A 9537-nucleotide genomic window follows, 5' to 3' on the forward strand; every position below is an offset into this window, starting at 1 on the left:
TGATTGCTAATCTTTAATATGGTTACACTGAGTAAGAAGTGGTGAGAATTATGTTAATTTCATGGCTCTCCCCAGGAATTTCTGATTGAGTCCAACTAGTCATTTATTCTGGTGCTTACTGAGGAAGTTGTTTGTGGGCAGCAGAGGGCACCCTTTGCTTTTGGAAAAGTAATAATCACAAAGCTCTCTATACAGTGTTGGCTTATTCTGTTTGTTAGCTGAGCCTTTGCAAGGAGTATAGGGTTTTAAGAGGGATCTGGTGATTTTTATTCTCCTAATCTTTAGAAAAATGGCCTGCCCATTTTATTTCTTGTGAACAACTCTTTGACATTGCCTCCCGATCATTATAACCACTTATTCTGCTGCCCTTTTCACTGACTGAAAATGCCAAGGAAGTAGGAAATTGCTTCTGATTGTGACATTCTTTAGAAATGTTTCATCATTCTTCCCTCACTGTGTCGGGTATTGAGAGTGACAGCCTTTTCACAAGAGCTGTGTCCCTATATGTGTGGTGAATAGACAACATTTGGCTGTATATGACAGTAAACAGGGGTTCGTTACACATTGGTGTTACTGTGTCAAGAATTTTTGTACTCAGCTTCCCTAGCTGGGTTAGAAAACTAATCATTTAGAAGTTTGGAACCTGTCCTTCTACTTTATACTATTAAGATTTTTTTTTCAAACAGCTCGTTCATTGTCTCCATGCCCTTGACTCTACTAATTTAGCATAAGAACCAGTATCTGTGTTGTCCTGTCTAAAGTGTTCTCATGCTGCTGATTACAGTAATCTAGGGTACTTCACCATGTACTTTCATATGAAGGTTTTAAATGCCCAGTTTGGATTATTCTGAACTATTGGAAATGCTATAAAATTTCCAGTCCAAAAAGAAACATTGCTCTTGTTCAACTTCTTTCCCTTTCAACAAAGCTTGGAGAACTTGCAGGTTCTTCAAAAGAAGCCCTCTGATCCAGCCCCTTTTGAGATGCTATCCTGATGTTAATATGACTCAGGATACTGAATAGTGTTTACTCTGTCTCTAGTCAAGGATGATTAGAGGATTCCGTCTTGCATTATTTCTCTAATCCCACCTCTACATGAAAATAAAATCTACAATTAACAAGAATACTAAAACTGCGATCAGTTTGAATATAGTAGAATTGATTTTTCTGATAGAATACAGAAATTCCTTGCACTTTTCTGACATTTTAAGAAAAACATCCAGTGAATCATTTAAAGCTAGCTCTATGCAAAGAGAAGCTAGCTAAAGGTAAACTGTAGTTGTTGGGCACACATCCGCCACTGATTCCATTGGAAGTCCAGGATTGAACCCCTTGTCAAACGAATTAGTCACTTGATCATACTAGCGAAAAAACAAAGATGGCCAGTTGGAGCTTATACCAAGGTGAGGTGTTAGGCCATAACCCTCGCCCTGTGGGAAATGCAAGGGGGGTTTGGTGTCAAGATGCTTGCAGATGAATGAGACTAAATACTCCTCTTTTTGGATTGATGCCATGATGGGGTGGGGAGGTGTCCACTCTGGTTTATAGTGCACCAGTGGCATTGTTGGATCACCAATTCATTGTATACAAGTTCACACATTTCCTCTTCTGTAGTCTCAAACTATCCCACAATGCTCAATTGTTCTTCTTCAGAATGCCCTGTTTCTGCATCTGGACGAATCCAGTTGGCCTGGAGTTTTTTCTCTTTATATTTACTCAGTTGCTAAGTTTGTTTCCTTAGCAATAAAGTGCACTTTCCCCAACTCAAGCATGGCTCTGAAAAATAAAGTTTATAACAGTTACACATTGTGAAAACTACTGTTTTATGAGCCCATCATTGCATTGTATATTTTATTCTTGAGTGTCTCTGGTACCAGATGTGCCATTTTGCATTGTTTGACATGCTGAACCTTTGGATGTGTACAATAACCAACATTTTGCCAATGTTCAAAGTAAAAAGAAATAGCCATATAACACACATGTCTGTCTTCACTGTGTATGTTGCACTAACCCTTCTTACAAAATCAGTTGAGGGAAGGTTTATTGGGCCCTTTTGTAATTTGTGTAATATCTTGAATACCAAAGGAAGGTTCCAAACTTGCAGGGCCAATAAAATAAGTCATAATATAAATAACATCATGTAGACTACAGAAAGAGAAGCAAAGTAACTACATTTCCATGTCTAGACGTTACTCAGCTAGGATTCTTTAAGAATGTAGGGAAGTTGAGATTTTTCCCACTTTTTCTCCTCACCCCTATTACAAATAACTGTATTTACCATTGCACTTGGGAGCTGGTGCCAGCAAGCAGTAAAAAAAGAGGTCAGAAGTAGCCAGTGGAGAAGCTGCAGTATAAACACTGACTAATCAGAATACTGATAAAAGAGCACTTGCTGCTGCTAATATTGAACTAAAAAATTAAAACCGTGAGAATCCATCAAACATAATTACTTTTCCTTATTTCAATCTTCGCTTTAATGGAAAATCAATTTAGGTTCTTAACTGTGAGCCGCTGTGACTGTTGATGTCCTAATTTCGCAGCTTCGTCGTCAGGTTGACCACAGCTGAGAGAGATGTGGTTGGGGCAGGAGATAATGTGGAGTTTGGAACCACTTATAAAATATTGTAGTTCTTTTTTTTTTTTTTTTTTTTCCCCACCAGTGCTGGTACAGAAACAGCACTTCAGATTCTTACATATGTTAAAGATAGGAAAGTGCTGTACCGATGTCTGCGTATGTGTGGACTTGAACACACTTCACAGAACAATCCAGAAATCACACATAGGATAGGCACGCTAGAAAACTTGCAAAATTAGGAGTTCATGAGGCAGCAGGTTACAATATAGACGCTGCTGTTCAACTTTCCAACAGGAATCCATCCTTTCTTTTTGCCTTAGTAACTCAACACAGGATAATGAATTGAAGCAGTGATTGCATCCCTGTCCAGCGACACACCTATATTTGTATGCTTCCATATACTCATTTGTTTAAAAATTCTTCCTTTCACCCTCCAAAGAAAGAGAAATATCTGGTGTCGGGCTTTGCTAGCTAGACACCCTTCTCCATAGACGTGAGAAAAACAAGGAAGTTCATTAGAAAGCACTGCTGTGGCAGAAAATCTCTGCCTGCATTACAGGGTTTTCTATGATGCTCAATACTATAGTATTTGAGCAGCTCGTGTATGTATTCATCCTCACAGCATGATGGAAGACATTTATCCCCATTCTAGATGGGAAAACAGAGTGGCTTGCCGGAGGTTAAACAAGAAGTGAGAGGTAAAACTGGAAACCAGACCCCAGCTATCTTGAATCCCAATCCCGTGTTCTAATCACAAGAACACACATTTTCTCTTCAATTTCTTGTATGTATGATCCTCTCTTTGTAAGGTTTCTCTAGCAATGGACTGTACACATTATAGTAAGGTGGTAGATACTATCAGTGTACTTAGTGTGAGGTTGCACTTAAACTGGTATGTGACGGCAACAGCCATATGCAAAATAAGGGATAACACGTTTTAATTTGTTTATGACCTGGAACCATATGCACTTCAAACTTTGTTTCAGATCTACTAAGTTTAGAGCTGCTGACGGTGCCCTCTGTCAGATAAGCCTAAATACCAAATACCATTTCTAGTCATAAAGATCCTATGACAGTTTTCATAAGATATGAGTTAACACTGGAATTTGACCAGGACATGGTTATAACTCTTCTATCTCCTTATATGGACCTTGTGATTTAAATTAGCTATGTTATCCTACACTTCCTGTTCTGTGTGGACTGTTTATTTTGCTGGATGACTTGGCAATATAAGAGGGCATCTTCACTGTGGAAACTGAGGAAGCATATTTATCTGACTATCCAGTTTAGTTGCAAATTTCTAACCGAAAATGGTACAATCACCAAGAAAGAAAGGGACTGTATATTATAATATGCTAGTAACCCTATAATTAGAGTGGAGACTTTTGTTTTAGACATAAGCATGTATAAATCTTCGTGTTTTGGGCTGATTACAACATCTGAAGGAAAATACCTACTGGAGCAGAAACTGCTCATAATTGTGAAGTTGTATGGAAAGTCGGATATATTTGTTGGACCTTCTTATGTTGTTACCAGAATATAACTCTCTAGTTCTTGTGCACACATACAGCTTTGCATATATTTGTTTACCTTGATTTTAAGCATAATTTGTATGACTTATCATAGTTAGTCCTCTGTGTGCCTTTTGACATGTTCAAAGAAATTCGATATAGAAGTAAATGAAGAGTTTAAAAAATACTGTACTCTGCATACAAAGTACATTCTTCAATGTGCAGCGCTGAGGTATACATGTGAGCAGGTAGCCATTAATACCAAGTACTTCATTACAGACCAATAATCACATACAGGCTATATACAATATATTTTTATTAAGTATTTGAATGTGTACTGGTTGAAATAAATAGTAGATTACATGTTCATATAATACTTGTATCTTGTGATATATAATTTGTGTAATCGGTCAAGTAAACATAATGGCTTTATATCAGTAAGTACACATTCAAATAAATGTTTGACTATTTCTGGATATTTTCCTAGACTCGGCAGACAAAACAGTCGCAAATGATGTAGCATGCGGTCATATGTACTAATTGTGACCTTCCACATTTATATACAAGTGATTTGTAGAACATGGAATGTAATCCATTTTGCATAGACATCGTCCAATCATTCATTATTATTTTTTAAAAGCAGTTATGTGGAATGTAAGTAATTCCAGCTAGATAGAAACCTTAGGTCCAGTTCCACTGCAGGTCTCTAGTACGTAATCCAATGCTTGTTAGCATTTTAAATTATTTTAAAGTTTACAATTAAAACCCCCTCATTTTCTGAATACAGGTGCAATCAGAATTCCTCCGTATGTAAACTCCAAGTGAAACTTTTTAGTAGGATTGCAATGCAAACTTTGGATTTTAAATCTATAGATACTGTTCGGAAAGCATGTACAAATATCTGGTTTAGCCTGTATAATCAGAGTACAGACATCCTTGGTTGATTGCCCTCCTCGTTGCTAGTGAAATGAATGTTGGATCGCCATGGAGAGTGTGGTTTAGGCTGGTTTAACTGTAGACTGCTTGTCCTAGTGTGAGTTGGATTAACTCCTCATTTGCTATGACCATTGTACAGTACTTCATGGTTTCTCCCAAGCCCTAGTGATTGGGGAAAGCATCCAACAGGGGATTGGGGTTTGGGATCCACTTTTGAACTGGAGGAGAGAGAGCAAGCAACAGGAACAAGTTCTGGAGCGATAGCTAGAAGATGAGTGGGTGGAGTTGATCCACACCTGCTGCTGACCCTAAGACAACAAACTAAGGAGACAAAATGAGGATACACGTTGCTTTGGTGCTGATGTGGAACCTCTGGGTGAAGGAACGTACTGGTTTAGTAGCGCTCTACTATTTGGGCTTGGTTCTCTCAAAATAGTTATCACGTACTAATCCCACTAAACTTTCACTGCTTCCTAAATTAATGCTTACAGTTCTATCTTTGGGGATGCTAATGTCACCTGTAACCTAATTTTCTTAATTAGTGTAAAGCACCACAATTCCATTTCTGTGACACTACAGTCGTTTTCATGGCAGCTGTTCTGACAGCAGGATTGTCTGACCACTTGTGAATTGCACAGACTGAATCTGATTCCTGCGCATGCTGTTCTTGGGTTTTCTAGCAGTATCTACAAACATCCGGCTCCTGCAAGCACTAAGTATGTCGTTTACCTGGCTGTCTAGCTTAGGCTTTTTAATAGCATCCATCACGATAGTATCTGTGCTTCCCTGTGGGAAAGAGAGAGGGGAGGGGTGATTCCTAGTTTGGAATTGATAGGATAGTACAGAACAAGATTGAACTTACTTGCATGCACGAGAGGTCAGCTCTCCGATTAAATGTGTAGAAATGCATGGTCTTATTTTACAGTGTGAACTGCCATTCCTGTGAAGGAGCTTTATTGGTCTTTTTTCACCACCGTACTGCTGTGAGGGTGGCTAAACTAGCTAACCAGGGCTGACCTGTACTGCCGCGTATATATATGTACCACCACAGCTGAAACCTCTGCCAGCTGATAAGTGGCCCCTTTCCTGTTGCCTATTTTACGTAAGGCTGCATAATCATAACTTGGCATTCCCTTAACAATCCGTTACAGCTTCACTCTGTGACTTTTGATTGTATAAACCCTTCATGGAATTATAGCCTTATGTTACATGCTTTCTTGACTACTATTCTTATACACTGTGTGGCTTTTGCCTCGAGACTCTTCGCCAGCAGATCCTGTAGTTGCTCTTGAGAATCTACACTTTTAAATGTGTAGGCCGTGGTCTTCAAACTGCCTTTCCACCACTGCTGAGTTAGCAACACCCTGACTTCGAGTTCTTTACTCATTTTTGCCCTTTTCTTTCTCTCGCCGCCTTAATGAAATGCTTAGCGCGATATTAAATACTAATTGCATTTGGTGTGCAACACGAGTCAGCAGCAGGTAGTCCTTTTCAATAACCCTGCACACCATGAGGCTACTTCCCAGCCAAGGAAACCTTTGAAAATCTAACTGTAGCATTACATCAGTTGACTAATACTTACCTTTTATATAGCACTTTTCATCCATAGATTTCAAATTGCTTTACCGAGGTGGGTAGGTATTTTCCCTGTGTTACAGATGGGGAAACTGAAGCACAGGGAAGAGATGCCCCAGGTCACACAGTAAGTCCATGAAAAAACTGGCTATAGACTAGATCTACCAGCCAGTCCAGTGCCCTAGCCACTGGGGCATAAGAGCATATACATCTTATGCAGATGCCAAATCACTGACGATAGTAAAAGAAACATTGGTAATGGGAATTTTGTATTGGAAAAAGGCTGGCACAGTGTGAGTGTAGCTGCAGTTGATTTTCCTGTCAGTGTAGCTCAGGTCTGTGCTGTAGAGATCACCTACCTCTAGAAATAGTTAAGCTTTTGGGGCCTTCTCCCCAGATAATAATGCCAGTTGTGTTGGACACTTGGGCTGAGACGCCAAACTCATTTCTTGTAGGCCACTGAACCCATACAGACTTGAAGCTGCCTCGGTTTTTACCACTTGAAAATATGATAAAGGGTTGGCGAAAAACAGCTGGAAGGAACATACATGCGTGAACGTTTCTGGGTTTGTGGTTGAGTTGGTAAAACTGCACACAAGCTCTCCCACGTTCAGAACAGTGACCGAAGTTCAAAGAGAAGTAAATGTAAGTTTGTCTCTTTGCACCCCAACATGTTACACCATTACAGGGAATCCTTGTGTTCACACGGGGACAGATGAGATGGGTTGCATCTCATCGATTCTGGGGTTTCCGGGGATTAGTTCAATGCAGGAGAAAGCTGTTCTCACTTGCTTTGTAGGGGTTTGCAGCAGTGGGAGAAATCTGGGACACAGGCCTGGAGCATGGCCCTCCCTTCCTTTGACCTGCTCCTGGAATGCCCCCTGCACTGGCAACTTCTGTGGAGATGATGTGCTGGTGCTATCCACTAGCAGGGGGATGTAGGGCAGTTGCGAATCTGGCCCTTAGACTGCCACCCACATAGACAAAATTCAGGTGGTGTGTGTATCTGTGTACAAGAGTTCAAGATGGTGTAACTCAACCTGAGGGGCTAGAAAATAGAAGTATAGCAAGAAAAGAGACCAACAGCTGGGTTTGTCAGTAGGGAGTGGACTACTTCAGTTTATCCATCCTTCTTACTCCTTGGCAGGCTAATTAAACTCCTTTATGCTTAAGTTTAAGGGAGATTGAGTGTATAAGGGAGTCAGTGGACTTGTCTTCACCAGCCAGTGATGGTAACTACCACTAGTGGTAGCAACACTGGAAATTTTAGTGTGGAGCGACTGCCACCAGCATTTTAAGTACTTTGCCATCTAACTTGCTAACAGCAGGGTCCGATCACAACAGTGCTCAAAACTCCAGCAGCCTGGCGTCCGGAGGCTCCTGATGCAGCTCCCACCTGTGGACCTTGAATCCTTGTTAGCAAAAGTGGGAAACTTGCTCAGTGTGGAAGTCCAAGGCAAGGTTTGAGAGGGTAGGGGGATCTAGCTTAACTCACAACCACTTTATGTAATGTATACTTCTCTATCCAGTGACTCCATCAGAAAGTAGGGTTCAGGGTCCAGGGACTTGTGCTGTTTGGGGATCCTTTTGGATTTTGGTCTGGTCCTTCCATTTTTGGAAGCTTGGTTTTAAAGAAAAGAAAAATACTTCTGTAACCTTCTCCTATTTGGTTTTTAATGTCATGTTGCTCTGACCACTCCCTCCCTCTCTCTCCCCACGCCTTTAAATTTTAGAACAAGCTTCTCTTTTATCTTTGAAGCCCATGGTACAAATTAGAAAGTCCTGCAAAACCAAAGATGATACTTAACGGCACCGCCTAAAGCGTCGTTGACAATATTTTAGGGTGTGGACAAACTTGTTTAATGTGTCTTCAGTTGTATGAGACTGATTTGGAAGAGTACTCTGTAATCCCCTGTTCTGTGGCAGAGTTGAGATCTAAAATTAGCCATTAATACCAGACCATTGCCCAGTTGTGGGCAACTTCTTTAGCCAAAGAGAGCATATTTGTGTCCCCTTAGTCTCCAATTTTTTCATTGGGCGTTTTAAGTTAAGATTGAACCCAAAAAAAAGAGAACAAGGAGCTATGCATCTGAAGAAGTGAGGTTTTTACCCACGAAAGCTCATGCCCAAATAAATCTTAGTCTTGAAGGTGCCACCAGACTCCTTGTTGTTTTTGTAGATACAGACTAACACGGCTACCCCCTGAGACTTCTCACAAAAAAAGAGAGAGAGATGAATTGTGGAGAAGAAATAGATACAGTGAAGCACACTGACTTCTATCATTAGTCTTTGGCTATCGTGTAGGGGGCTATGTTGTAGGGTTTTGACGTAAATATAAGAGTTCAAAGATCTAAAGCTTACAGAAATAGATGGGATGCTCCAGGCGCTCCTAGTACAACTGTTTCACTAGTGCGTTACTGTGCCAAGTTTCACAGCTGTGTTTCTAATGGCAAAAGAGTTTTAAGTAGATGAATTTCTTACCCAATTTGGCCTCTTCCCTTTTCCCAGTTCACATCACCTCCCACGCTAGTTAAAAAGGCGAAGGTCGTTTTCTTCACTTCCTGCAGGCTCTGGTTTTAGGCTTATTTACTTTTTTTCTTTGTTAGCATTTTATAGAGAGCTCTTCCCCGGCTCAGTGGGCAGCCTTGCCGGGCCGGGTCCTATCTACGAACAGCCGGGAAACGTGCCTGCCTACCAGCCAGATGTTTCGAGACCTTTTCAGCGGTGCAGCAGGGACAGCGTCAAGGACACCCTCCACCCTGCGGTTCCCTAATTGCTAGTAAATTTACTAAAAAGACCAGGAGTACTTGTTTAACCTTAGAGACTAACAAATTTGAGCATAAGTTTTCATGGGCCACAGCCCACTTCATCGGATGCTTATGCTCACATCACTGTGTTAGTCTCTAAGGTGCCCCCAGTTCTGGGGGATACAGACTAACA

The sequence above is a fragment of the Trachemys scripta genome, chromosome 23, assembly GCF_013100865.1.
Source record: "Trachemys scripta elegans isolate TJP31775 chromosome 23, CAS_Tse_1.0, whole genome shotgun sequence".
Taxonomy (NCBI): domain Eukaryota; kingdom Metazoa; phylum Chordata; order Testudines; family Emydidae; genus Trachemys; species Trachemys scripta.